Here is a 14,000-nt window from a genome sequence, read left to right on the forward strand (position 1 = left end):
GTCGGCTCAAAGAGGGAAGGGAGGAGGAAGGAAAGGAGGCGAGGGGGAAGAGGAAGGTAGGGGAGAGGGGAGCTTTGCCTTAACGCATTGTATTAAGACAAAATTGATTCTCCTTAGACAAATATTAGATGATTTTTATTTTATTTATTTATTTATTTATTAGATTATTATAGAAACTTACGATTATATATTTGTTGTGGGATTAATTTATTGAAGTATGTTGTGTTTTGTTTTGTCTGTCTGTCTGTCTGTCTGCCTGTCTATCTTTCTGCCTGTCTATCTATCTGTCTGTCTGTATGTATGTATGTATTTCTGTCTGTGTATATATGTATGTATGTATGTATGTATGTATGTATTTTCTCTCTCTCTAGTGCGTGACCAAGGCTCGCCTCCCCACCACTGGTAAGTCTTTCGTAAGTAGCTGCTTCAAGAGAAAAAGTTTTCAATAGCATCATTATCAAGTAAAAACTCTACTTAACTGATACTTACATGTGATACTTATCTATCTAAGTTACCCCCCATAGCTGCACTACAACTGTCAAGTGTATGATTCTTCTCTCTCTTATCACAACAATTATCAAATGGGGAGAGAATACGATTATCTCTCTCTCTCTCTCTCTCAGGGCCCGGGGTCGGTACTCTTTGATAACACTGAGTCCCTCCCAGAAGACGTCTTCAATCACAGCTCACAAAGGGTATCCTCAGCTCACTATAGATCCTCACAGCTCATTAAGATCCTCACAGCTCACTATAGGTCTTCACGGCTCACTACAGGTCTCTCACGGCTCACTACAGGTCCTCACAGCCTCACTATAGGTCCTCAAAGCTCACTATAGATCCTCACAGCTCATTAAGATCCTCACAGCTCACTATAGGTCTCACGGCTCACTACAGGTCCTCACAGCTCACTATAGGTCTCACGGCTCACCAGGTCCTCACAGCTCACTATAGGTCTTCATGGCTCACTACAGATCCTCACAGCACACTATAGGATCCTCACAGCTCACTATAGGTCCCCACGGCTCACTTTAGGTCCTCACGGCTCACTATAGATCCTCACAGCCACTATAGGTCCCTCACAGCTCACTAGGTCCTCACAGCTCACTATAGGTCCCTCACAGCAGGTCCTCACGGCTCACTTTAGGTCCTCACGGCTCACTATAAATCTTCACAGCTCACTAAGATCCTCACAGCTACTATAGGTCCTCACAGCTCACTCAGATCCTCACAGCTCACTAAGATCCTCACAGCTCACTATAGGTCCTCACAGCTCACTACAGATCCCATACTATAGATCCTCACAGCTCACTATAGATCCTCACAGCTCACTTTAGGTCCCCACGGCTCACTTTAGGTCCTCACGAGCTCACTATAGATCCTCACAGCTCACTTTAGATCCTCACAGCTCACTTTAGGTCCCCATAGCTCACTATAGGTCCTCACAGCTCACTATAGATCCTCACAGCTCACTTTAGATCCTCACAGCTCACTTTAGGTCCCCATAGCTCACTATAGGTCCTCACAGCTCACTATAGATCCTCACAGCTCACTTTAGGTCCTCACAACTCACTATAGGTCCTCACAACTCACTTTAGGTCCTCACAACTCACTTTAGGTCCTCACAGCTCACTTTAGGTCCCTCACAGCTACTTTAGGTCCTCACAGCTCACTTTAGGTCCTCACAGCTCACTTTAGGTCCTCACAACTCACCTTTAGGTCCCCACAGCTCACGAGATATGAATATTTATCTATCTCTCATCATGGACGACACACACACACACACACACACACACACACACACACACACACACACACACACACACACACACACACACACACACACACACACACACACACACACACACACACACACACACACACACACACACACAAGAAACACTTACAGTCACAGGAATTTTCACCTCATTAAAACCAAATTAGTTTTTCTATCCAACACTGTCAGGGGAACCTTTCTTTCTCTCTTTCTCTTCTCTCTCTCTCTCAGTTTTTTCTTCGTTTCTTCCTGGTAAACACTTCAAAAATTATCTACCTTCAAGATTTAATTTCGTATCTTTGTTACGTACGCCATGAAATGAAAGAGAGAGAGAGAGAGAGAGAGAGAGAGAGAGAGAGAGAGAGAGAGAGAGAGATATACAAGCTCACATATCGGCCCCATCTTCTCTCTCTCACCGCCAAATTACCCTGGTCAGTATCAACATATCTCGGGGCCCGTGAGTGACAGGTCATTATAACAGTGACCCGAAATTGTGTAATGATCCCTTTTTATGACCAACATCCGACCCTGTGTGTGTGTAAATATGTTACCCGCATGGACTGCCAAAGCAGCTACTTTACAGTCACCTAATGAATAGTAAACGTAACGCTGGCGGGCAACTGGAGAGGTATAAGGATAGTCTTAAGACAAACCTGAAAAAGAGCCAAATCGACCCACTAACCTGGGAGACGTTTACTCCACACCGTAAGGCTTGGAGGAGTACCACAAGAGGTGTCAATACTTTCGAGTTAGCCCGACTGCAAACCGTGGCAGACAAGTGCCAACGCCGCACTAGATGTAGCCCTCCACACATGCAACATCTGTGATCGACCAACCTAGGTGTGTGTGTGTGGCCTGTGGTGTAATGGTCAGTATGCTCGCCTCTCAAGCGAGCAGACCCGGGTTCGATCCCCGGGCAGAGTGAAACTATAGGCAAGTTTCTTTACGCCATTTGCCTCTGTCTACCCAGCAGTATAGGAACCTGGATGTTAATCGATTTGCTGATCGTATTCCGGGGTAATGGAGAGTTGCAGCCAGTGAGTTGTTTCATCTTCGGACTATTCCTTGACACTGGGTGATGCAGCTCGTTAACTCAGGTGTGGTTAGTGTTGGCGACACGTTTGTGTGTAGGTAACTATTAAACTCAAGGTCAAGGTATTTTAGGGGTTCTCAATAGGTCACCAAGATCCAGAAATAATTATCTTATTTCAATATTAATCACAGAAAGCGGAGGGACGACGAATGATAAACTTAAGTAAATATTATCTCGAGGATTAAGTTTTCCTCGTTCGTGGTGGATGAATTTATTTTTTTTTTATACTGATATATTGATATGTACAGTAGGAGTCTGGTCTTGGTTTTCTTTCTACCACTTTTAATATTATAAACCTTAACCCCATCTCTCATCACCACTATCACCACCACCACCACCATCTTCACCACTGGTAGAAATACGACCTTAACACCTCTCCTCACCACCATCTCCACCACCAGTAATAATACGACCCTTTACCTCTCCTCATCACCACCACCATCTCCATCAATAATACGACCCGGTAATTGGCCTCTTCTCACCATGATACTCCACCCTGGAAATATCACCGTGTCGACTGGTCTTCTCTCTAATTGGGTTAATTAAGCATGATGCAGGACGTATCGGCCGGATCATCAGGGGAGATTAATTGCCTCAGTAACGTGTGCAATGAAGCTGCAAGTTGATCTAAGGCTCTCAGTTGAAGGAGGGGGAGAGAGGGGGGAGAGTGAGAGGGGAGGGAAGAGGGCGGGGAATTCTTTTTGTCCTCGGTATTTTTTTAGGGATTAGCCCACCCGCACAGGTCACTGACCCACATCAGCCTGGGGGGCGAAATGTAATAATAATAATAATAATAATAATATAATAATAATAATAATAATAATAATAATAATAATAATAATAATAATAAAGAAATAAAAATAAAACAGATCAATAGTGAGAAACAATATATGTATGTTGTGTTGTCAATAGTAAGAGAGACAATTGAGACCCTGCAATTGTGTGTAAATGAGGCAGAAAGTCAGATCATCAACCTGGGACTTGGTCACATATGGCAGCAGGGTCTACCATTAGTCAATACATTATGCTTCTAATATCTTCCCAGGCGGTAGTACCTCCCTGTTTGGTACCTGCCTACTACCTACTACCTGATGTGTGTGTGTGTGTGTGTCAAGGGGTCGTCTACGGTGTGTGTGTGGTCAGGTCAACAATGAAACATTAAATGTGTGTTAAAAGAAATATACAATGTTCTTGGGTGTTTTAACCCCCCATATACACACACACACACACACACACACACACACACACACACACACACACACACACACACTAACACAGATTCATTCCACAAACTACACGAGTTGAGGAGAGAGAGGCCGGATTTACAAGTAGTCGTGTTAGGTTAGGTTAGATAGAAAGATTGATGGAAACAGTTTAAGGAAAATCAATCCAGAACTAAACCATCTAATGAAAATAACCCAAACTACCTTAATATAAGCTGATCAACAGTGAAATTATAAATAAATAATAATTCCACGCTTCATAACCATTCTCTAATAGTTACCGCTAAATACATTACATCGTTCTCTTCACACTCCTGTATCATAGAAAACAAACAAATCCTCTTGAATATTAATGGTAAACTAAAATAAATAATCAACATTCCTCCCGTGTATACCATCAATATTTATACAATGTCTTAAATATAAGGAGTTATTTAATCACTTTATTGCTATCTTATATATGAGACTTCAGGTGATATAGTAAAGTATTTAATGGAGGTATAAGGATCTCATTGGCTATATAAGGGATCAGGTGGATATATAAACTTTTGACACATATCTCTGGCCTTATATGAATCTATTTATGTGAATGATTTTACTGAATATCTATCTATTTATCTATCGGGTGGGTGGGTAGGATGGTAAATAAGGAGGAAGAGGAGAATAAAGACTCAAGGACACAAGAACAAAAAGATCCTCTCTCTCTCTCCATTATCTATCCCTCTATCTATCTATCCACCCCAGTTAACATGATTTCCAAAGTGCTAATTAACTCAGGTAGAATTAATTAATTATTCCCCAGTAAGAAGTTTACCTGTTGAAGGAGTTATTTAAGGAACTGTTAACTCTTTCACCTGCACCCATTACCTCCTGAAGAGTTTTTTTATTCAGCTCAGGTGTGATGGGACGGAAGAGAGAGAGAGAGAGAGAGAGAGGGAGAGTAGGATGTGTGAGTTTGAGAGTGTGTATAAGAGAAAGTGTGTGTGTGTGTGTGTGTGTGTGTGTGTGGGTAATTGGTTTTGTTTATTGATGGGTTGAAAGGAGGGTGGAAGAGGGTGAAGAGGAGGGAAAGGAGACGGTGGGAAAGGGATAGGATGGAAGAGTGGGGGGGAGGAGGAAGTGGAAGAGGAGGAGGGAGAGAGAGTGATGGAAGAAGGAAGGATGTGGAGAGAAGTAACGAAGGAAGGGGAGGGAGGGAGAGAGGGGAGAGGGAAGGAAGGTAGGGAGGGAGGAAGGTAGGGGAGGGAGGGGGGTAGGGGTAGGGGTAGGGGAGGGAGGAGGGAGGGAGGGGAGGGGTAGGTAGGTAGGGTGAAGAAGGGAGGGAGGGGGGGGTAGGTAGGGGAGGGAGGGAGGGAGGGGGGGGTAGGTAGGTAGGTGGGGTAAGGGGAGGGGAGGGGGTAGGTAGGTAGGGAGGAAGGTAGGGAGGGAGGGGGTAGGTAGGTAGGTAGGGGAGGAAGGGAGGGAGGAGGGGGGTAGGTAGGTAGGGAGGAAGGGAGGAGGGAGGGGGGTAGGTAGGTAGGTAGGTAAGCAGAATACAACAGGTGTGTGGCAGCATCGATTATCTTCAGGTGAGTGGGTGTAATTTTTTCGGGAGTTTGGGTTAAGGCGTCACTTTGTCCACTTAAGTCTTACATCAATACCCTCCACTTAGACTTTCATCAATACCTCCACTTAAGTCTTACATCAGAGAGAGAGAGAGAGAGAGAGGAGAAGAGAGGAGAGAGACGCTCCATGGCCCTCGTCGTTCTTGTGCTGGAGTCGGATTTCGGATTGAAGTTTGTTTGGTTTTGTAAGTGATGAGGACTTGAAGGTGTGACAGTGGTGGGTGATTGAAGGTGTGACAGTGGTGGGTGATTGAAGGTATGACAGTGGTGGGTGATTGAAGGTATGACAGTGGTGGGTGACTGAAGGTGTGACAGTGGTGGGTGATTGAAGGTGTGACAGTGGGTGGGTGAGTAACAACTAAAGTAACAGTGAACCATTGGTCACCTTTATACCTCAGGTGGCTCGTCTCTCATCTACCTTTATACGTTTAACAATAGTCATCATTTTTTTAACACAGGTGTGAAATTAATTACAATAGCGATTCTGTTTATTATTGAGATTTGATTATATACCTTTTGTTTTGTTTTTTTGTTGCTTTTGTTTTTGTTTTTTTAATTTGGTTATTGTTTTTGTCTTTTCAGGTGTGTTGTGAACTGTTGTGTCCAGGAAAAGATGGTGAGTGTTGTTGTTGTTGTTGTTGTTGTTGTTGTTGTTGTTGTTGTTGTTGTTGGTCTGTTGTTGTTGTTGCATTGTTACATTGTGTGTTGTTGTTGTTGTTAGTGTTGTTGTTGTTGTTGAGTGTTGTTGTTGTTGTTGTTGTTGTGTGTTGTTGTTGTTGTTAGTGTTGTTGTTGTTGTTATTGCTGTTGGTGTTGTTGTTGTTGTTGTTGTTGTTGTTGAGTCAGAACTTTTGTCTCACTGATAATCTACTAAAGATAATAACTAACTAACCTGACCTGACCTGACCTGACCTGACCTAACCACGGCCTCCAGCCTCTGGCAGTAGATAAACCAAACTATCTTTCTTTTTCTTTTTTCTTTCTATATCTGTTATATCTCCTTTTTTTTATCTCTCTCTCTTTCCTTCTATACGCTTAATTACAGCAACACTGTCGTTATCACTCTCTCTCTCTCTCTCTCTCTCTCTCTCTCTCTCTCTCTCTCTCTCTCTCTCTCTCTCTCTCTCTCTCTCTCTCTCTCTCTCTCTCTCTCTCTCTCTCACACTTTACCTCACCACTACCTTTACAGATTCTCATTAAAGTCTTGTAGGGCAAACCACCTCACCGTCTGGTCAGGTCGTATCATTAATCACCTGAGTAAGCGTCTATTAGGCTCGTGCAGGTAACCCACACCTGTCTTTATTTTATCCTTTTTAATATTTGTTATTTTTTTATATATTGTTTGTAGTTTTTTATATTTTATTTGTATTTTATTTTTTATCTATTTTATTTTTTTTATTTTTTTTTTTTTTTTTACTTAGACTTTTTTACCTGTATACTATCTATACTTTTTCTACTTTTTGTATTTTTTCTACTTTTTTCTACTTTTCTTCTTTTTGCATGTTTATTTTTACTTGTCATAATTTTTTTTCGATTTTTCCATTATTAATTTTTTTCTACCTCGATATTTTTTTTAGTTTTCTCTTACTTATTTTCTTCATTTATATCATTCATTTATACGTATATACTCCAATAAATACTCTATTAATCATTCTAAAATATTTATACTTTTATTTTTACAACTGAAAAAATTAAAAAAAATTAAAAAATACAAGAAATCCATCAAATTAAAATATAAACTTCAGGTGACAAAATATTTTCCCCAAATTATCCAAAAAGTTTTAATAACACAACACAATTAAAACTTTTCTTCATATGTCCTTCGATTTTTTTCCCAGTTAAGAATTATATTATTTTTCTCTAATAAATTAAACGTATTGATGCGAGAAACAAGTGAAATTTTATGAAACAAAACGAAACTCCCAAAAATATATAAATAAATAATATCGTAATTCCAAGTAAATTCATTATAAATCGTTTTTTGTCATTATATTTCGTGTCTGTGTTTTGTTTCGTATCTATGTGTTGAATGGCAGAGACTAAACACACACACACACACACACACACACACACACACACACACACACACACACACACACACACAAATCACTTCCCTTGATAAAATGGCACAGGTAGGAAAAAATTATTACACATAGACGATACAGGTTAATGAATTGGAAACTTGCAACACTTAACTCACCTGGGGGAAACAGAGGAGGAAAAACTGTCTCTTGGTTCAATGGAGAGAGAGAGGAGGGGTGAAAAAGATAAGGGCGGGGATGAAGGTGAACTAAAGAGAGTAACAGAGAAGAGAAGAGAAGAGGAGGAGGGAATAGGGAAAGATTAAAAGACAGACAGACAGACAGACCATTACATTACTTTCATTTATATCAATAGGAACAAGTAGTCAATAACTCTACTTTAAAAAAAAATAGAGAAATACATTACAAATAAAACGTAACTTTAACTAATTTCTTCACTGATGTATTAATTAACATTGTAAGTTGATCATTGTATTTTTTTAGGTAATTTATGTGTTTTTAGTTTTTAATGGCTACATGCTAAGTCGAGTCTCAATGCAAGATTTCCGCCATTAGTCTCTCTCTCTCTCTCTCTCTCTCTCTCTCTCTCTCAACACAGCTTCTCCTGTTAACCCAAAATAAACTATCAACCAATACATTCTCCTAAAATACTTGAAATAATAATAATAATCCAAATAAGGGTAAAAACTAATAAAGGGGGTAAAGGGGAGGAAAGGGGAGGAAAGGGAATGAAAATAGTATATAGATAACCCGACAGCGCACCAAGATAGGGGTGGTGGTGGGGGAGGGGAATAAAATCGGCTATCTGGCAACTCTCCCGCTCGGCACTACTCGGTGGACCCAACTCGGCTGTGTGTGTGTGTGTGTGTCAGTAGGCTGTAAGCTTTTGTATAGGACACATACACGCGCGGGGGGGAGGCTTGTGGAACATTAAATTAACATTGAATCTCAACCAGCAGTGATCCTGTAAGTTACAAGTATATTAACACATACATATATACATACATACACTATTGATCTCAAGAAGCGGCGTGGTGGTGGTTTTTTTTTTTTTGGTGTTTGTGATAATATAATTGTTTGTTTTTGTTTGTTTACTCGTTGTTGTTGTTGTTTATGTTGGATGGTAGTATTAAGTTCATTCATAAATTTCTCCCGTAGTAATGTTTATGTTTTGATTTAGTTGTAAACATTATTTGTTGATGTGTGTATTTTAGTGTTTGTTTTTTATTGTTTTGGAAAATTATATAAGAAGATGTTGTTGTTGTTGTTAGTGTCTTTAATAAATGTTATTATGATTTTTTGTATCGGTAAATATTTTTAAAACGTTTGTGAGGAATGTTAGAAATGTTTTATGAGAGGAAAATATTATTCACGCGAAGGAAAGATTTTCTTGTTGTGTTTTTCAGGATAAAATTTTGAAAGTTTTGATGAAATACTTTGACTGTTTTGAAAGTCTTGTGGCGAATCAACGTAGACACATGTAGACCTAAATACAGACACATGTAGACCTAAATACAGACACATGTAGACCTAAACACCGATAAACATGCACATACAAAGATACATACATGCAATACTTACCTTCTTGTAGTTTGTTTATTATTCTTCAACCTGTCTATATGTCTGTCTGTGTCTCTGTCTATCTCTTAATCTCCCTGTCTGTAGATGTGTTTGTCTGTCTATTTGTCTGTCTTTCTGGGTGTCTATCTATCTATCTATCTATCTGTCTGTCTGTCTGTCTGTCTGTTTATCTATCTGTCTGTCTGTCTGTCTGTTCATCTATCAACAAGGCCTCAATCAGTACCAGGTAACACACACTACAGGTACAAGGTCATGACTCGGCCACAGTGAGGAGGAGCGTTTCATTTGACTCTACCACCTCACCTGTTGACAGTCTCTCCCCTCCCCCCTTCCTCCTTCCCTCCCTCCCTTACTCCTTTCCTTTCCCTCTCCATCCCTCTCTCTCTCCCTTACTCATTTTCTTCCGTTCCCATTTTTTCCTTTCCCCCATTCTTCCCTCCTTTCCTCCCCCTATTCTTCTTCTGCCCCTCATTCTCTTCCGTCCCTCCCTGTCTCTCCTTACCCGTGTCCGTCCCTCCCTTCGTCCTTCCGTCATTTCCATCTATCCCTCCTTCGTTTCCCTCTATCCCTCCGTACAAGTTTATCATCATTATTAAGTAACGTAAAAAACTGTGGGGGGGTCTATATAGACTATAGACATCCTGTTAGAGGCAGTGCGGATATAGTACACGGCAGACCAAGTTACATTACCCATTTACAGCTGGGTCGACTTGGGGTGCCCCGCGCGTGAACCCGTGACACTTAATACAGAAGGCGAGGGGCTGTATCCACTCAACTAATGACTAATATAACACAGGAATGAACATGTACACACACGATTTCACTGGTCTTAAATAAATAAAGCGCTTATCCTCCTGTGTGTGTGTGTGTGTGTGTGTGTGTGTGTGTGTGTGTGTGACGACTTAACGTAAGTAAGTGTATTCATGTACGTTCTAATGCCTGGTAATGTTGTAAGTGTGGAACCTGTTACTTAAATCACACTTTAGGTCACCTGTGTGTGTGTGTGGCAGGATGAGGAGGAGGAGGATGAAGAAGAAAATGCATTATTATTATTATTATTATTATTATTATTATTATTATTATTATTATTATTATTATTATCATTATTATTATAAGAGAAACAAAACAAAAGAATACACCACCATATTTTGCCCCATCCAGGTGTTGTGGTCTACAGGTGTGCCCATACTGTTGAGGCTAATTAAAAAAAAACATGTATTAATTAAGACAGGTATAACCAAAACAAACTATACCTTTGATCGACGTCCCATTAAAAAAAAAAGTCATATATTCTATACTTTTGATATATATTGTTTTATGAAGTTGGAGGTTAATTAAAATAAATTATATTGATTAATTGTTCATCGTTATTTTTTTTTTGGTTTAGAAATTAATTAGAAAGTATAATATGATAGAAGAGTTTTAGACAGGTGTTGATTTTGGAGGTTATTAAATTATTATTAGAGTATAATTAATTAAAACTGATTAATTGGGATTTTTTTTATCATAGACTATTTTTATAAGACCTCTTGAAGGGGCCGCCTGTTCTTCCTCTTGATTTAGTGCAATATTAATAATGTTTATATTTTGTGGAAACTTTTTTAGAGGATTAATTTTATAAACTTTTTTTTTTAGAATATTAGGGAGGAAAAATATGATCTCAAGAAGTGATTAGTGTTCAGGGCGACTTATTAATGATGTTATTATATACACAACAACACGTACACTTCACGTACATAATAACACGTACACAACAACACGTACATAACAACACGTACACAACAACACGTACATAACAACACGTACACAACAACACGTACATAACAACACATACACAACAACACGTACATAACAACACGTACATAATTACAAGCACATACAACATTTATTCCTTCAACACGTACACAACAACACGTACACAGTTAACTAAATCTTTAGGTGATATCCAACTAGGTTTGTTCACATTTCAATTTGAGGTCAGGTCATCCAGCCGGCCATTCCCAGGACAGGTACAAGGGGGAGGGGTAGATATATGGAGAGCCAAGCAGTGACACACACACACACACACACACACACACACACACACACACAGACCGACAAAAAAAAACCGCTATGCAATTTTCATATCATTTTCGTCAGGTAATTAACAAAATAATACGATATCGCAGTTAATTACATGGTCATTTGGGGTTTTAATGACCTAAGGAGAACTCATCAAATATTAATGAATTGCCTTTTAAACTCTGACTGGTTGTTTGGTTGCGGGGGAGGGGAGGCAAGGGGGTTAATTACCTGGGTGTCTTCTGCGTAGTTATGGTTCAGTGTTTATGTTGAGTTGTCTGTCTGTCTGTCTGTCTGTCTGTCTTCCTTCTCTTCTTCCTTCCTCTTCCTCCCCCCCTCTCTCTCTCTCTCTCCACCCCTCACTCCCTCTTCGCTCCCCTCTCTTCCACTTAGTTTTCATTCCCTCTTTCCTACCTCCCCCATTCTTCCTCTCTTCTCCCACCTGCCTTTTTTCCTCCCCCTCCCCCACCTTCACCTTCCCTCTCCCTCCCCCACCTTCCCCCCTCCCTCCTCCCCCCACCACACCATCATCACTCAACTCACCGTGGCACCATTTTCAGCAGAGTGCCAGGTGGGAATACCAGCCGCTGTTCCTCTCTGTATGTGTTAAGAAAAGACCATCGTGTGTGTTATGGTCAAGGCAGCAGCACCAGTCTTCAGGCTTGGCACAGAGACAGAGTTTATAGCGGGTCTTAGAAATTGATTTAGAATTTGATTTAGAAAGTCATTTGTGTGTGGGTTTTTTTTTGGGGGATGTTGTTTGTATGTTTTTGTTGTGTTTTTTTAAAGAATGTTGTTTGTGTTTTTAGGTGTTTTTTTATTTAATTTTTTTTTTTTTTTGGGGAGATTTACTGACATTTGTATTTAGATTTGAAGTAAAATTGGTTATTTGAGGGACTGTTTGGTCAATGTGGTGGGTAATTTTGATATAGAAATTTGTATTTTTATTTGAGAAAGTGTAACGTTGATGTGGTATTTTTTCTTACATAGAACTTTTAGAAATAGATATAGAAATTATATGTTTTTGAGAGAGAGAGAGAGAGAGAGAGAGAGAGAGAGAGAGGTCTTCACCATGGTGTTAACTTATTTTGATTCCTGATTTAGATTTAGAAATAGAAATATATGTATGTGTGTGTGTTAGTGAGGAGCTGACAGACCAATGCTTGCTTCCTCCATCACTCGAGCTGACACCGCTGACACACACACACACACACACACACACACACACACACACACACACACACACACACACACACTGTACAGTTACAAACCAAAAATCTCTGTTCACTCGGCAGTACTGTACCTATGTCGTGTGTGTGTGTGTGTAGGTTAGGTTAGGTGAGGTCAGTTGCTTCACCAGTCACCTTCACCAGTCACCTTCACCAGTCACACACTCACCAGTCACCTTCACCAGTTACCTTCACCAGTCACCTTCACCAGTCACACACTCACCAGTCACCTTCACCAGTCACCTTCACACTCACCACCACCTCTCTCACCCAGTCACCTCCCCACCAGTCACCTTCACCAGTTACCTTCACCAGTCACCTTCACCAGTCACACACTCACCAGTCACCTTCACCAGTCACCTTCAGTCACACCTTCACCAGTCACACACTCATCACTTCACCAGTCACACACTAGTTACCCAGTCACCTTCACCAGTCACACCTTCACCAATCACCTTCACCAGTCACTCTACCTTCACCAGTCACACACTCACCAGTCACCTTCACCAGTCACCTTCACCAGTCACACCTTCACCAGTCACCTTCACCAGTCACACCACCAATCACCTTCACCAGTCACCTTCACCAGTCACACCTTCACCAATCACCTTCACCAGTCACCTTCACCAGTCACACACTCACCAGTCACCTTCACCAGTCACCTTCACCAGTCACACTCACCAGTCACACACTCACAGTCACCTTCACCAGTCACCACCAGTCACACACTCACCAGTCACCTTCACCAGTCACCTTCACCAGTCACATAGCACACACTCACTAATCACCTTCACACTCACTGTCACACCTTCACCAATCACCTTCACCAGTCACCTCACCAGTCACACTCCACCACTTACCCTCCTTGTTTTCTTGTGTCTAATATACGTTGGATGGTACCCTGGCCTCCTCCCCCCTCCTCCCTCCTTCTTTTCCTCCTCTTCCCCTCTTCCTCCTCCCTTCCCCTCTTCTTCCTCCTCCTTCCTCATCCTCCTACATCTCCTCCTCCTCCTCCTTCCCTCTTCTTCTCCTCCTTCCCCCTCATCCTCCTCACCTCCTCCTCCTCCTCCTTCCCCCTTCTTCCTCCCTCCTTCCCCTCTTCTTCCTCCTCCTTCCCCTTCTTCCTCCTCCCTTCCCCTATCCTCCCCCCTCCTCCTCCTCCTCCCTTCCTCCTTCCTCTTCCTCCTCCTTCCCCCTTCTTCTCCTCCTCCTCCTTCAGTCAGCAGACCATGACTTTTGCAAGAGTCTCTGTATAACGTTCAAGTTCCCACCCAAACTGATAGTGTATACTGTGTGTGTGTGTGTGTGTGTGTGTGTGTGTGTGTGTGTGTGTGTGTGTGTGTGTGTGTATGTGTGTGTGTGTGTGTGTGTGTGTCTGATGTGTGTCACTAAGT

At 41.2% G+C, this 14,000-nt stretch overlaps 1 protein-coding gene across 1 annotated transcript in view; it reads left to right on the top strand.

The window, feature by feature from the left end:
* Nucleotides 1-8,613: 8,613 nt before the first annotated feature.
* LOC121871119 (mucin-1-like) overlaps nucleotides 8,614-14,000 on the top strand; it is a gene marked incomplete at its 3' end in the record, with an annotated part of 138,815 nt that continues 133,428 nt past the window's right edge. Inside the window, 1 exon segment of the mRNA XM_042373265.1 lies at nucleotides 8,614-8,701.

This window comes from Homarus americanus, unplaced genomic scaffold, assembly GCF_018991925.1.
Source record: "Homarus americanus isolate GMGI-L3 unplaced genomic scaffold, GMGI_Hamer_2.0 scaffold31143, whole genome shotgun sequence".
Lineage (NCBI taxonomy): Eukaryota > Metazoa > Arthropoda > Malacostraca > Decapoda > Nephropidae > Homarus > Homarus americanus.